The sequence below is a fragment of the Gambusia affinis genome, linkage group LG09 (assembly GCF_019740435.1).
Source record: "Gambusia affinis linkage group LG09, SWU_Gaff_1.0, whole genome shotgun sequence".
NCBI classification, from domain to species: Eukaryota; Metazoa; Chordata; class Actinopteri; order Cyprinodontiformes; family Poeciliidae; genus Gambusia; species Gambusia affinis.
In genome coordinates this window covers 18,536,622-18,552,945 of record NC_057876.1, presented here as the reverse complement: position 1 = coordinate 18,552,945, position 16,324 = coordinate 18,536,622, and the positions used below count along the sequence as shown (strand labels likewise).

Below are 16,324 nucleotides of genomic sequence, written 5' to 3'. Positions count from 1 at the left end.
TTTTTTACCCTTATGTTTTTACTCTTTCAGTCCATGGTGATGTAAGAGTGGCTTCACTGTAAAACATTAGGGTGTTTCAGCATCTTCTAAATTAGGATAAATGTTAGTATCCATGGTTCATAAACATTTATTGATCATTCTAAGCAATATTCCAGATTTTAGTTGGGATATATGCAAATATCAGACCACACGTAGAGCAGAGACACTCTGCAATTAATTCAATCTTCTGCACTCAATTCTAACTTTTAAACATTTTTAAAAAAAACTTACATGGTCATGCAGGGCAAATTTCTCATCTGTGTATCTGAATACCTTAATGCTACGAGAGACTGATGAAAGCATTAATGTTTCATGCATCATGTCTGAATACATTATTTCTGTACCTCGATTCTAGAACCAGAACTTTTGTCTTTCAGCTGAAAAGCTCTAAAGCAAAGACTTAAAGAGAAGTAGAGCATCTTTCAGCTTAAAAGCCTGACATTTCCTCTCATGTTGGTATAACCCAAAGCAGCACTAAAAGCAAAGTGAAGATTGGACTCAGATGAAGGTGACAGTATGTGTCATCATGTTGTGAAGCTTTTCCACTTTCTAGTGTCAGAAAAGAAGAAGTAAAAAAAGAAAACCTTACAGCTTTACATTATATATATATATATATATATATATATATATATATATATATATATATATATATATATATATATATATATATATATATATATATATATATATATATATATATATATATATATATATATATGTGTGTGTGTGTGTGTGTGTGTCAGAGGGAAGCTGAAAAAAAGGTCAGAGAGCTCATTTCTCTTTCCTCAGATGGGAAGAAAAAAGATGTGCTGGAGTGAGTAGTAACTGACACTTGGTATGATCGTAATTAACATGTCTTTCATATTTCACACAGCTTCTGGTGAAAAGAACAGGGGTGTTGGCAGAACTACTCTGTGCCAGTGTAGGGTGCGCATGCGTGTGGGGGCATGTGTGCGTGTGTGTGTGTGTGTATGTTATGAGCTCAGAGATCAATGCAACGTTTGATCTGCATGTATCTGAGTGAAGTTAGCTTCCAGAGAGCTTCCAGAGCTACCAGGCTTGTGGAAAAAGAGGAGGGCGGGTGGGGGATTGTTGAGCATAACGGGCAACACCTCGCCCCACAACACACACACACACCCATACACACGCCTGCTTGCCGTTTCATCTATCTCACACACTTGCAAGAGCTGCAGTAGTATCACGTCCATAAGGAACAAAGGCTCTGAGCTCATACTGACAAGCATGTGAAGCTGATTCTCATTCAGAGAATAATTCAGTCTGAAGGAGTTGTTCCTCATCAAACTCAAAGTTCTTGCTGAAATATTCTGACTTTTCTGTCTCTGCCTTGTGAATAGATGGAGATTTTGGCCTGAAGGGGGTGCTCAGGTTATTTATCACAGAGATGCTTATGCTGAAATTAAGGTTAAGGAAACAATTCTGACCAGCTAAAATTTTCAATTTAAGATTTTGAACAGAAAGCGGGCACAGAGCAAAACAGAATTTACATACTTACATAAGAGCAAAAAAGTGACCTAAAAGTAGTTTATGCTTTACTCTTGATAAAGTCACATTTTGATAAGTAGGGAATTAAGTTACCAATCAACAAGTTAAATTATGAACTATAATGATGATATGTAATTTAGAGGAAATATAGTGGATTATAATCCAAAATTACAGATAAAAGCTGAGCTGAGAATACACATAATGTCTGGAAACATAAAATTTTATTTCAGTGTTTAGATCCTGATAAATTAGAGCAAGATGCATGTGGAAATATTTGTCTTTCTAGAATTTATTCAATGTTTATTGTCTTGTTCTTCTTTCATTTCTTCCTTCTTCATATACTTCCTTCCCTCTAGTCAATTTTTCTTTCCTCCATCCTTCTCTACTTAGTTCTCATTTCCTTCCTGCCACCTTTCTGTTGTCCTTGCTTTTTAGTATCCTTCCTTCCGTATAGTCTCTAGACCTCTTTCTGCTGTCCTTTCTCTCATTCATTTCACTTCTACCCATATTTGTCTTTTCTTTCTTTTGAAGTTAAGTTATTTCTTCCTTTTGACCTACCTCCCTTCCATTGGACTTTCTTCCTTATTAATCCTTTCTTATTTTCTTGCAGTCTTCATGTCTTTGTTCAGTGTATTCTTTCTTCCTGGTTGCTTCCTATGTTCTCATGTTCCACCTTCCTACACTGCATCTTGTCCTTGCTTCTTTCCTTTATCCCACTGCTATTTGCCTCTGTTGGATTTTGAAATAAAAACGTGGCTTCGGTACTCTCTACTGTATGACAGGGGGTTAAGTGTGTTTGTGAGGAGAAAAGGGAAGAGGGAGAGAAAGAAAGGAGAACAAAGAACACATAGTTTGCTTTTAGCAAGTTGTTTGAACTACTTTAGGTGCAATCACTCCAAATACCTGGCAACATTACATAGGAAGCATTTTTTTAAAAACACACAGCATACAATCAGCAACTCCTAAGCAAGAAGTATTCAACCAACATGTCTTTTTTACCTACCAACTCAGCCTAGACATTTGAATGAGATTTCAGTCTTGAGTTGATCAGGCTCACTGATTCAAAATGATGTCCGAGAATCTGTTCAAGAGAAAGGTTCAGCAATTGAAACTGCTGGATAGCTCTTTGGTAAGAGAGCTGCCAATAGATGGAGGCAGGCCACTCCAAACAGGTGTTTTCGGAGAGCTGGGGTTGTTTCTCAGATCTCAGCTGTGGAACGTTTGAAAAGCCGGATGTCTGGAGGGCAATTCTTAAAAATTCACCAAGTTACAGTTCGAAGGTTTTAAGTCTTTTCTCTATCCGAAATGACAGAGTGTCTTTGTCAGAGTCTGATCTGTAAAGACAACTCTTGCATCTCCAGATTATAGATTATTTCCAGATTGGTATAACCAAATGATTAGCCTGGCTATTACCTTCCAGTGCAACTCCCCTTGTAGGACAAATGTGGTTGATTTTTACCAGGCTAGAAAGTGACGGTAGCGCAATGAATGCTAGGAGATGCAGTCTGATCAGTTCATTTGAGCAAATCGATGCCCCACACAAAGAAGGCTGTGGGAGCATCATTTTCTGTAATGGAGCCACTGTGAGCACTTCAAAATTAAAGAAAAACAATTGAACAATTATCTGAACAGTTTGAAATCAAATTAATACATGAAATTTAAAATAGAACTGACGTTCAACCAAATCTGGAAAAAGGTCAAACTGTCTTCTGCATGACCAGTTGCCATGTGGCTGAGCCTTTGTTCTGACGCTTTTGAAATGACAATCAATGAGTGGTACATTTTTACAGAAAGGTAGTCATGGTAACGGAAAGCTGATGCGCTTAATGGGAATGGTCAGAGAAGGGTTAGTTTGGACAAAGGTGCATAATGAAGTCTTACGTGGATAAATATTCAGATTGACGTTGCTGGAAAACAGGGAAGAAAATATGCTGATTGACAGTGTAACACAAACTTTAAGGAATGACTATTTCACATAGAGTGATAGAAAAAAGTATTGTAGTTTGTACTAACTCCAAGCCTAGTTTGAAAAGTTGAAATTATTTTAAAAATAAAAATATTCACAATTCAGAACCTCTGCACCTTATTAAAATTATTTCAGATGGTATTATGTTTATTTAATTTGAGGAACATTTGTTAAGATTGTTGTGACAGAATAATGCTCACCTCTGAGTTGCAGCAGCTTTTCTTTTAATAATATCCTTTTCTACATTTGTTGTTTAATTAAGTGGTACACACTGACATAACACCATCACATCATTGCTATCACATAATCATAAACACTTTCAGTTTTACCCCTCTAATTATGTCTTTGGTCAGTTTTCTGTAATTGTGGGTGTTATGTCTTCTCTCATGACATATCTTGTAAACTAGAAATTTTCATCACTCACACATGCATTCACTGCAAACTGAAACTACGCACTACAACATGCATGTATGCAACAGTTCCAGTATTAGTGCAAATAGAATATCAAACAGATATTCTTCACCACACATTTGCTCACAAACCATGCAACATGCACCCCTGCTGGGATCCTAAATATTGAAAATAAAACACAAACACACTGTGGACAAAAACACACCTACATACACGCACGCGTACACACCCCAATCTACTAAACTCTGCAGCACCACTCGCTACTTGTCACAACGGAGTCAACGTCCCACATCGCCGACAGGTCCAGATGGCGCTGTCACGGTTGTCACCGAACCGCATCTCCCAGAATACACCTGTGACAGCTGGAACATGTGCGCCCAGTCAGAGCAGCGCTACTACAGAGACTAATTATCACCAGCAGTCCAGCCGCCGCCATGTACAGAAGGCTCGCGCCTCACCGTCACCTTACAAGGTTGCTGAGACCACCGACAAATCAGCAGTGTTGTTAGCGTATGCCGACTTGAACGATGGGCCTGTAACCATGGAAACAATCTCCAGCCATGCTGCAGCTAACTGAAACGTGTTTTCATAACGGAGCAGCTTAGCATGAGCTAAAGTCAATATCAAAGATATCAAAGGACCACATGTCTGCTCATAATTGACAAAAACAGACTTATTTTTATATGATTAATAACATTTAGATTTCTAGTAAGGAGCCCTTGGGGGAAATGTGAAACATGGAAAAGAATGACTGCTTGGTGACTCAGAGGATTAACCTTTAGAAACTCTGTTCTTCAAAGCATCACCGAGGATGTTAAATCATCATCTGTAGAACACCAGAATCAGGATTATGATGGATTATTAAAGAAATAAAATTACATACAATGCTTAGTTTTTATGACTGTATAATTTTGTCTCAGATGTAAAATCTAAGGATTTTATTTTATATTCTGGAATGAAATGACACCTTTAAGGAAACTCTCAAACTATTTTAATCTATTTTATATGTATTTTTGTGGAATCTTATTTTACAGGAAGGCATACATTTGAGGATAATGTTTTTTTTTTTTTAACACCAGGCAATATACACTCACATTTTGAAGAAAAAAGTTCCTCAGATCGTATTCCCATGAAACCTACTTCTGCTAAAACTCAGTCACATTATTAAACTGTGTCCAACCTGACTGTACTCTTTTCATGGTTCACCTTTTTCTGAAGTCTGCCAAGGGCATCTGAATGGTTTGATCAAACTTCAAAACATGCTCAATATTTAACTTTTGCTCATTCTTAAAAAAGGGGAAAAAAATATATATATTTTTTTTTTATATTTTTTTTTACAAAATTTAATATGTTACCATGTTTAAATGACATAACAGCAAATATGCCAGACTTAGCTCAGGATATCACTGCTTTTATTATAAGTAGGCACACTCTCTCCTGTTATGAGAAGTTTGAATCCGGCTTAACAAAAATACCTTTTTGAACAACTTCTCACCAGTTGAGTCTGGATGTTCTTTGTCCTTTCATGTTGAAATACAACCTTTCTAGGCTGAGTTTTGTAGGTCTTTTAGATGATTTCTGCTCAATGATGTCTCCCAACCCCAAGGTTGATGGCTCAGTTTTTGCAAAATTTTAAATAACATTTCTGCATGGTGTCTGTTGTTTTCTTTCAGTTTCTATCAAAAATTACATACAGTCGGTTTTAGATCCTGACTATTTGCTGGCCATGTCTGAGTTGATTTGCCATCCCTGCAGAAAGTTTAAAAGCTCTTTGTTTTAATACACATATGCATCATCACTTTTGATGAAAAGAAATTATTTTTTCATTAGCAAAAGTACTTTTTGATTGATTGATTGAGAAAACATCCACCTGTGCATTTCCTGTAGAGGTAATTACTGCCATCTGCCCTACTCATTTATTTAACAGGCAAATCCCATATCATCAATGACTGTGCTGGTTTTCTTCAGCCACTCATTCTTGTATATTAAACAAACTAAACAAACATCACATCATCATCTGCTTGGCAAATGCAAAATTGATGTTCATCTCCACATTTCACTTTCATCCACAGCTCATTGGACAATTATTTTCTTCTCTTTAGGTGTATAAGATGATAGTGGTCTAGCTTTTCTGAACCCAGATCTTATTTTCTACATTTAACTTCTTGGGGTTCATTGACAGATATTGGCTCCTGTTTCTGGTGACTTGTCTTTCTTTCAGAAAATATTCCCATGAGTTTTTTGTACTATATCTGATACCTTACTTGGTCAATTTGAGCGTTTGTCTTGTACAACCATCCCTTTTTGTTTAGCCATTAAAATTTTAAACCCTGCCAAATCAGAACCATCTATTTTTACCACAGTTTGTTCTGACATACCTTTTCATAAGAATCTTAGAATCTTTTCTATTGTTTCAGCTAACAGCTGTCTTGTTGGTGCAATATTTCCTGCCTATTAGCTCCAATAACTTGTGAAGATGTGCACTCACCCTGTTATCTGCAGACTGATTAGCAGGATTAGATTTGTGTCAGTATTTGTTTTAGAAATACAAATTAAAGGCCATTTTATGTTCTTTTGTTCAGCAAATCTGGCATGACAAAACATGCCAACAATTAACACAATTTCATTGATCATTTTGGAGGATGCTTTAAAATTGCTCAATGTGTTGCTGTTATATAAAATAGCTTTGTGTGATAATTTACCTTTTTATCTCTTTTTTCTCTCTGAACTAAATCAACTGAGTGAACATACTAAAATAAAGGTTCCATATCTTTGAAAGGGATCCAACTTTTCCAATGGAACAGTAAACGAGTTGTGATGAGCAGATGTTTTCACTTCCTGCATGCATTAATCTTGGTTCTCACACAGTAAAACGGAATTTTGTGATCTTGCTAACAGCCCCACCTGTGCGCTCCTGATATCTAAACTTGAGTTGGACACCTTCAGTGATTTGTCGCACACATAATTAGAGGGGAATACAATGCGCTGACACAAGTCTCCTCACAGTTATGCTTCAATCTGCCCGCCTGTAAACCTGAGTTATTGTTTGTTTACCGCATATAAAGTGTACATTGATCATGAAGAAATTTTAAGTGCAGCCAGCTACCAACCTGGCAGAACCACAAGCATCAGCAAAATTAAGCAGCAATGAATTCGGGCGTCTGAGTGAGTGAAGCCGATCACGTCTCTCCCCATTTGGTTTTGGTGACAAACTTCCCCCGTCATTAACCTCTCTCTGCATTAATAGCAGCGTAATTAGTCCCTCATCCCCAATCCATAATGTTGAGTCAAGAAACTGACGCTAATTTAGATCTAATTAGGCTTTTTGCAATGTCATTACATGGCTCTGATATGCAGAGAGGCTAACAGCGAACTGTGATTTGGGGAGGAGGTGGAGCAGCTAAACGACAGTGGAGTGACAGAATCACAAAGAAAGCAGAATTACAGTCTGAGAACTGAACGCAAAATGCAAGCAAGCACTTCTGTCAGAGTGGCTTGCTGGTGAAACACAGTCAGTCTGTTAGAGAGGGCCAGGTTGACGATCACCTGCACGGATGCTAAACCAGCAAACTGGCAATATAAAAACTGTTGTAACAAAGTTTTAAGAATGTAGACTTGAGCATTTCTTGAACACTACAGTAGAAGAAGAAGCACAAATAAGAAAGTGAACAAAGGAATATGCAGAGCTGCTGCCAGATGGAAAAGAGATGTGCGTAAACAAAACAATTGAGTTAAAAATATGCAGGGCTTGTTCATATACTCATTAGTTTACTTTATTAAAGATGCTGTTTTAGGCTATTAATATTGCAATTTCTACATAATCCAGAAAAGTCTGAATCACTCAGGAAGAAAGATGCATAATGGGCTCTCCAGCTTGTCTTCAAATGTGTGGGAAAATATTCAAATTGATTAAAATAGTGTTCCTCAAAGAAAGATTGATAGGGATTTGCATACTTATGCTTCTAGGGTGTAAAAAATCATTATTTTCTGTAGGAGTTTTAGAGAGCAAGCTTAGGTTGGAAGGTCTCTGGTCCCTCAAACAGCCCTGCTTCAAGACCCATTGTTCATCATTACCAATAGAAGCTAATGGACAATGGGTTACTTTTGGAAACTTTCATTTAGCTATGCAATACAAAAATATATTTCCAAATGCCACCTCAAACCTTTGCTGCTCTGAAAAAATCACAAACTGGTGTCACGACTGAATAGTAGTGTAGGTGTAATGAAACTGTGACTATGTGGAGACTTCAGAAACTCAAATCTTAGGAAAGTCTTAGGTCCTATCATGCTAATTGATAGAATCTATCAATTAGAACCTAATTGATAGAACCTATCTATTGACAGGACCTATCAGTTAATAGGTCCTGTCAATGCTTCCGTCTTAAGGCCATGTTTTTATTATGCCCTTAAGCTTTTTTTTTTTATATATTTTTTTTTTGAAGCACTTGTAACCTCTGATGGTAGCCCTCACTTCTGTGAGTTTGGAAACATGTTTGATGGACCATCAGACTGTGGGAAACTGCATAGGGGTCAGAAGGGTCAAAATCTAGATTTGTCACCAGCATTTGGTTTGCCTGAAATGAAGTCACTTTGACAGAAACTGAAGATGTGCATGAATGAAACATCAATATCTGGAGTTAGACTGTTATCTAGAAGTGTAACCTAAAAGACTCTACTCTGTCAATCTGTGTACACTCAGAGTTGTAACCATATTGTATAAGCCTCAGCCACCATATTGCTTCGCCAGAATTTCCTGAATCAACATTATTCAGGTCAGCAGGATATTCCATTACAAATTCTTTTGTAAACACCAGTAATATGTTTGGGAGTAGCTTTTTATGCTTTGACTCACATTTGCTCACATTTTTTGCTTGATTGATTTGATGTGACGTCTATTCCTAATTTAAAAACAAACAAAAAAAAAACAAAAAAAACATTGTGGACTCCCAAGTCTGATGCTATGGCAGTTATTTTTAATTCCTGCTTTCTTTTGTTTCCCTTAATAACAGATCTCCAATGTCCTTACAGCTATAAGTACAGGTTTCATCTCTCTGTATATCTGTTTCACCTGTGAACCTTTGCAAGGTCCTTTTGTAAAGTTTCTTTTTAATGATTAGGTGTTGTTGTGGAGTCGAGCACTCATCTGAAATTAATCCATAATGAACCTTAGCATTTCAATGATTAAAGCCAATCGCCAGACACATCCAGAATAGTACAGAGGAGCACAATTACTAACACTGCATTGAATACAAAATCAAAGCACTGTGACACACTGGAATTAATGCTGGCTCCACTTTGGTTAGTGTTACATGCTGCCATATCTTTCATTGTGAGCAAATGTGATTGAACTGTGTTTTCTCCCTTTCAGAGGCCATTAGCAGGGCTGATAGTGATCAGTGGGGTTCACGCTAGACTTAAAAGTAGTGGCTGCTGTTTCTTAGCTAATGGCCACAGGAAGAGGAGTCCATTAGAAAATTAACAGCTCTATCAGGGTTTGGGAAACATACTGGACTTACAAAGTTGAAACACAATATAAAGTTACTGGAGACAATTATGGGAGGGATCGCCTGGATATTTGGTTGGAATGTACTTTTGGACAAAAACAAAAGCTAAACAAAAAAAAACCTGGAGTCTGCACCTGTGTGTTGGGAATTGGTGCATACATTTTCTGTATTATTATTATTATTATTTGCAGACATTTGATGTTTGCATTCACCACTATCCTTAAAACTGTAGTGTGTAACTTTAATAAAAAGTATACTTTTTACATATTTGTTAAAACCGTGTCACTATGTTGTGACAGTAGGGTAGGAGACAGATAATCTGTGAAAAAAATAGTTTCACTGCCTTCTCCCAGTGCTAGCTAGAAACAACCAGACACAGCCAGAAAGAGGATCTTAGCACTATCAGTCACCCTTATGTGTTGTTCATTCTTGTCTTCACCCCGATCTTGCTTTCTGCTGTGCTACAGCGTCTCCCTTTCAGCAGAGCCTGCCAGGAATGCTCAGGCTAGTTAGCAAGGCCACTGGTGGCGGATGAACAGTTGTCCTGGAATGGTAAATTGTTTCTCCACCATTAACACATTGAGCAGCGTGTACACAAGCATGCTTTACCACACTAAGACCTTCCTCCTGGCTCTGATTGGTTGTTTTTGACTGGGAGAGGTGCATTTCTTTAGGCGGCAGTAGGAGCATAAAGAGGATGTAGAAGAACAATCTTTTCACAGACTCTAATCTGTTATATAATGGTGTCATGACATGGGGACAGTTTGAACAAATATGTAAAAACAACATTTTGCAAATATGAAAATTGCATACTGTTGCTTTAGTTGTGTCTGAATTAAAGATTTGCCATGCAGAAACTCAAATATGTGGTTTAAAAACAGTTGATCAAGTAAACTGTTTCGCAGTGGAATAATTTCACAGAGGCAAAAGATTAGATACTTACTGTCATTATTCCTGAAAGAATAGGATTTGGAAAAGCTCAAAGGTTCTCCGGGGGAATGACATGTCCTCACCTGTTCCGTGCCCAGAACATGTTTACTCTCTGTCATCTTGCAGACTAATAAGAGCTCAGTCGGTGCAGTAGAGAAAAGAAGGACAGGAGGTCAACACCTTCGGTCTCCACTGATTGCCTGTCCTCTCCGGCCTCATGGCAGGTGAGCAGCCTGGTGGGCAGGAACATTTTCTGAGTTGGCCTTTAACTGCTCCTGTTGTCGGTGCGCAGAGCAATTAGGGAGGGGAGGATTCATCATCCCAAAATTGCTTTAATTTATTGGTGGGAATTGAATTCATTACATCCTCTGAAAAACACTGAGACATTCCAGGAACAAACTGACAACCTGCTTTAACATTTTCCTCTGCAAGAGAAAAGTTTTCTAGTTCCTCAAGATTAAAACTCCCTTATCTTACTGCTTTTTACTAATTTCCTGCACCTTCTTATTGTTTTTGATGTGCATTCTTTTAACTCTTTTACTATGTGTCACTGCTTTTCTGTAAACTGGCTCTAAAATTGACACATACGGTAAGGCTGGCTTAATTTAATTTGTGTGTCCAGAATCCTACAGGTTCCTGGTTACAACTGTTTTGAAAGTAATTGGTGTCACTCTGTCCTCCGAGGACCCCAGAAGACAAACAATGGCTGGCACACACACCTTCAGTACTTTTTATTTTCCATTGTCTCTTCATTCATCAAACACATCAGATCAACCCAGATTAAATCAAGCTCGCCAACATGTATTATTTTTGTTGTTGTTGGAAATTCAAGCTTTGTCTTTTCTAGAGCTGACTCATGGAAATGTGAGCCAGATTCATCTGCCAACTGCTGTCTCCACAGAATGCTGTTTATCCCCCTTTTTGAAGTGAACCCCTGTTTCCTCATTTATGTCTTTTGGGAACCAAATCACTTTGGATTATACTCAAACTGGCCCAAAAACCAACATGCACATAAGGCAAGAATTCAGCAGCAAATCCTCAAGTTGAAGATGGCACTGCTTCTTAATCGCTGCATGGGACGTTTTTGAATCAGTTGCTCAGGTTAGAAGTAACAGCCAGCCCACTAATGAAAGATGGCAGTAAGCAGCTCCAAATTTACAAACTGGATCCAGCCAAGAGAGAAAGTCTGATCTGATTATCTGACTAAATATGATTGATGAAAGGAAAGATAAATTGTTCAAAATATTTCAAATGTACCATGAAACCTCAAAATGTTCACAAAATATTGTTGCAGTTCAGGAAACAAATCAGTTTTTTTTCCCAAATTAAAGATGATAATGGAAAAATTGAGTAATTCTTTTGAAAACAATTTTTGAGCAAAAACTAAAACCCATTATTTTCATCCTGTATGTTCACTTTTCTTAATATGCTGAACTCTTCAAAAATAATTGCTACCTCTTGTAAGAATTTGGAAGAAGCCTTTAAAAAGATATGTGAAGGGCCCCTGCTATTAAATTGCAATGTTAATGTGGACAGATCGCTGAAGAGAGATTAGAATCGAGCAGAATTGCATACGAAGGCATTGGCCAGGGTAAGCTGGCTGGGTTCACCATGAATAGCTTCAAAAAACCCTCTTGATATGAACCTGCCACCTGAGGGGAAGAATGTTGAGCCAGGTGAAAGCTGGTTCCCAGCACAATTATCTGTCTTTTATGGCAAATAATGTCAGCTCACTGGTGGGAATGAAGGCAGAGTTGGTGGATGAATTTGCAAGATACCAACAATACCACGCATGAAGAGAGTTCTCCAAGAGCACAATCGAATGAACTCTTTATCATGGCACAAACACAGTCAGAACTTTGCCTCTTGCATTTCACAGTCGCAAAGAAAAACCCTCTCATTCACTGTGGAGAATGGGTGCGTGGTATTGTTGGTATCTTGCAAATTCATCCACCAACTCTGCCTTCATAAAGCAAATAAACTATTTTCTATTTTGATGACTTAATGCACATGGAATTAGGGTTGGAATGGTTGGCAGGCTAGTAAATTAAGTTAGACAATAATATGAAAGTAACACACTAGCAACTGTGCCACAGTGCTGCCATCTGCTACCTGCATGGAGGCCAGCTCTTAGCGAATATAGAAAGATGAGAAAGGCTTCCAGACTGAAAGTGGCACCACCAGCTGAACTTCAGCTCTGTTTGTTCAGTCCAAACAGCAGGTCAGAGGTGATCACGATCTCCAAGTTTGTTGTCAAAACTGAAGCATCAGCAGTGCCTAGACGCACAACAATAGTGTCTTGATGTCTCACTCCCTTTTTAATCATCTTGTCTTGAACAAATCTTTGTCACTGTCCTTGAAACCCAGCAGGATTAGTAAAAACTGTGTTGCAGCTTGTCTGACGTCTTGCTGTCACCCGAATGCATCACTTCATCTTTAATGGCGGAACAACAGTTTTGCATTTACAGCGTTTGACACCAGGCAACCTCGAAGTCAGCTTAAATGTTGCTCTAGCATTACCGTCAAGGATCCTGAATGTCAAATGTTGGTCCTTCATGGCAGACAGAGTGTTTTGATTATGTCAAATGAAAACACAGCTCAATCGAGATATTCTCTCACGCTGGAATCATCTATTGGACTTGAAAGGTTCAGCCTCTCATTCAAATCTTTCAAGAGGAGCCTTTTGACTCAATAGGCTCAATAAGTAGAGTGCTACCTTAAATACATATATTTTATTTTCCCATATGCATTCAATAAATAAAATAAAATTGGCAACATAACAGCTTAGTAGCAAACTGGTAGCAGACACTATTACAACTCCTAAATGCAGTAAAGCCTTAATGCACCTCTTTCTTCCTTCTGATTCTTATAAAACACAGGTGTGAAACTCCAGTCCTCAAGGGCCGCAGTCCTGCAGTTTTTAGATGTGCCACAGGTACAAAACACTGGAATGAAATGGCTTAATTACCTCCCCCTTGTGTAGATCAGTTCTCCAGAGCCTTGCTAATGACCTAATTATTCTACTCAGGTGTGGTGCAGCAGAGGCACATCTAAAAGTTGCAGGACAGCGGCCCTCGAGGACTGGAGTTTGAAACCTTTATCCTATAAAATCTTGAGCTGAACCCCTGTAGAACTATTTTTATTGACTTTATTGCATTAAATCAGACATATATCATTAAAGTACCAGTGGACAATTGATCATTTGCTCATGTTGTGTGATTCCCTTTTTTGTTGACACTAAATAATTAAAAGTTGTAAAGCCTGACCATTGTTTACTTCAGTGCTTCTGTATGTCCTGGTGATTAATGGTAAAATGTGAGACCTTCCTTGTACTCTCTTGAGCTATCAGTACTTCTCCCCTGCAAATCTATATAATTAACTTTTTTCAGTACCAACAGATATTGACTCTGACATGTAATTTTATTTTTGTATTTTTCATTAGGTAGTTTCAGATTCAAGGTTTCTAAAAATGAAACCGTATTTTGTTTTTTGCTGAATCGTTATGTCTGGGCAAAAGCTCTCTGGAATGATTCCCACTCACTCTTTCATGATTATAACATATCAATAAAGTCATTACCGTACATAAAGGTTAACATCTGCTATGACTGAAAATCTTTTAGGTATTTAATGGTACATTAAGCTACATTTAACTAGAAAAAGTTAAACATTGTTTGAAAAGTTTCTAAACACCAATAGAAATTGTAATAGAAATGTAAATGTCATGGAACTTTGGTACTTTTATGTTTTGCTTTATTTCAGGAAATGAAATAGTTCATCTCTTGAAATGTATTTTTATTTAACTGTAACTGACAGACTTTTGCAATGATTCTCTGTATTTTAGACATTGTTTAATTTGAAAACATTTTGTATTTTCTTGTTTTCTTGCTGCTTTTGTGTTCCCTTCAAACCTTTTGGCTTCAACCCTGATCATATCTCTTGTTAAGTTGTGTCTGATTTGTTACACATAGTTTTTTTTTTTGTTTTTTGTTTGTTTGTTTTTTCATAAGTTGCTTGTGTGTTCTCTCAGCCATTTCTCCTCAGCTCAACTTCAGTTTCCAGTTTCTAATCATTCATTCGCTCCTTGTTCAGCTTTCCTGTGTACATATTTCTCAGTCAGAAACCTTTTTCCACATCTGTTTGTTATGCAACCAGCCTGTTTCCTTGTGATGCCCTCATGTTGCATTTTTTAAATTCACCTCTGGAATTTAGTTTTTTGTAAGTTTTTAGTTGTTCTTATTTTTATGGAAACTTTTGACTCATCTGCCTGCCTCCTCACTGCATTTTAGGTCATGCAATTCCCCAAAAGGGTGAAAAAAACAAGATGAAAACTTCTTTTTAATTTAAAAATCCTGAGCAGCTTTCATAGAGGCAAATATGTGATGCTTGGACGATCATCTGCTCCTCCTTGAGCCCGCGAGCTGTTTCCTGTTTGCATGTTGCGGCAGCCACAATGATGAAGTGGTGCTGTGATAATTTTGCTGTCAGCTTTATAAACAGGGTCCACTGAGTCTGACCTGTGGCTCAACATGTCGCCCATGAATCAGCCCAAACCATAAACATTTGGGCGATAAATAACTATAATTAAAAAATACTGGTTATTGCATAAATTAGGTAATCAATTAGACTGCATTTGGTATTCATGCGCTGCCTACTCAGCCTGCAGTTTGACTTATTACACTCTGTGAGGCTAAGCTGTAGTTCACTGAGACTTAGGAGTTGGCATTTTTCTTATGTGTGTGTTTGTTTGTTTGGCTGTGTGTTTTAAAGTAATGGAGATTAATGGTTCATAGATCATAGGTTTTGCTTTTACAGTATAAACACTAAAATAATAATAAAAAAAACATATAAAAATATAAGGTTTCCTTATGTTCAGTCTTGTTTCTGATTCTTTAACATTACAAATCAAGTTGATAAAACTGCACTTGAACACTCAGCAGCAAAATGTCAATCTTTGATGTTTCCTTTTATTAATATTGCAAAAGTTTTAATACAGATTGTTTTGACACTGTCATCATGTCTCACCAGGGGAGCAATTTGTTGTTTAAAGTATTGGAGAGTTTTCTTTTTGCAAATATGTAGTACTTTATTTCTTTGATACTAGTCAAAGAAATACAGGTAAATTCTCAACTTGTTTGGAAGCAAATCCTTAATTTATCCTTAGTTTCTTTAAGCATTTTTAAATAAGGCACCAGACTCAATTTGAAGGTAGTGTATAAAACGGAACCAACCTGTTAAAATAAAGTTTTTATTCCTGGAGCACTTGCATATACTTTTCTCCAAAATGCATTAAAACTAAAATCCGGGCAGAGTTTATTCCACACTCTGATCCCGTGCTGCTCCTAACTTAGAGAATATGAATTGTTGATGGGCAAAAGAACAACAATTGCTACTTAAATCTTCATATAATATTTACAGGACAAGCACGGCAACTCTGCACCCACAGCCTTGAAAGCACAAAGGAGTTTTGTACAGTTTGTGAAACAGGAAGAAGAAAAGGAACAAAAGAAACAAGATGTTTTAATGGTAAAAGTGGATAAATAAATATATTGATGAGGTTGTTCATCCTGCTCCTATTCCATATGAATTTAATCAGAGTCGGTGAGAACTGCTGAAATAAAACTGAAGTGCAGAAGTGTGTGCACAGCCGACAGATTGCCTCTTATCCATGCAGCGAGCCGAGCCCACATTAAGAATGGCCTCCACTTCTTCCTCCTCCCTCAGAAGGCTGCTGGAGCCTTGGCAACAGCTGCTTTTGTTTATTCTACACCTAACATGTCCTCCCCCAAAAGTTTGCCCTTCATCAACAAACATATTAGGTTATGCTAATACTAGTTATCATTAGAATTGTGCTCACGGCGTCGATTCGCCCCTTGTTCACTGACTCATTTGTTTTGATAACTCCATGTTCCCCACTGTGCTGCGTGGGCGTCAGTGGAGGTCAGAGGTTAAATCCTGCACATCTATATCATCC

General features: G+C 37.6%; 1 long non-coding RNA gene across 1 annotated transcript; it reads right to left on the bottom strand.

Moving 5' to 3' along the window:
- Window positions 1–2,204: 2,204 nt before the first annotated feature.
- LOC122836897 lies at window positions 2,205–4,420 on the bottom strand. The gene is made up of 3 exons (XR_006371658.1): window positions 4,149–4,420; window positions 2,546–2,623; window positions 2,205–2,313 (listed from the first exon to the last, which is right to left on the bottom strand). It is a non-coding gene; the product is annotated as an uncharacterized LOC122836897 (long non-coding RNA).
- Window positions 4,421–16,324: the final 11,904 nt, after the last annotated feature.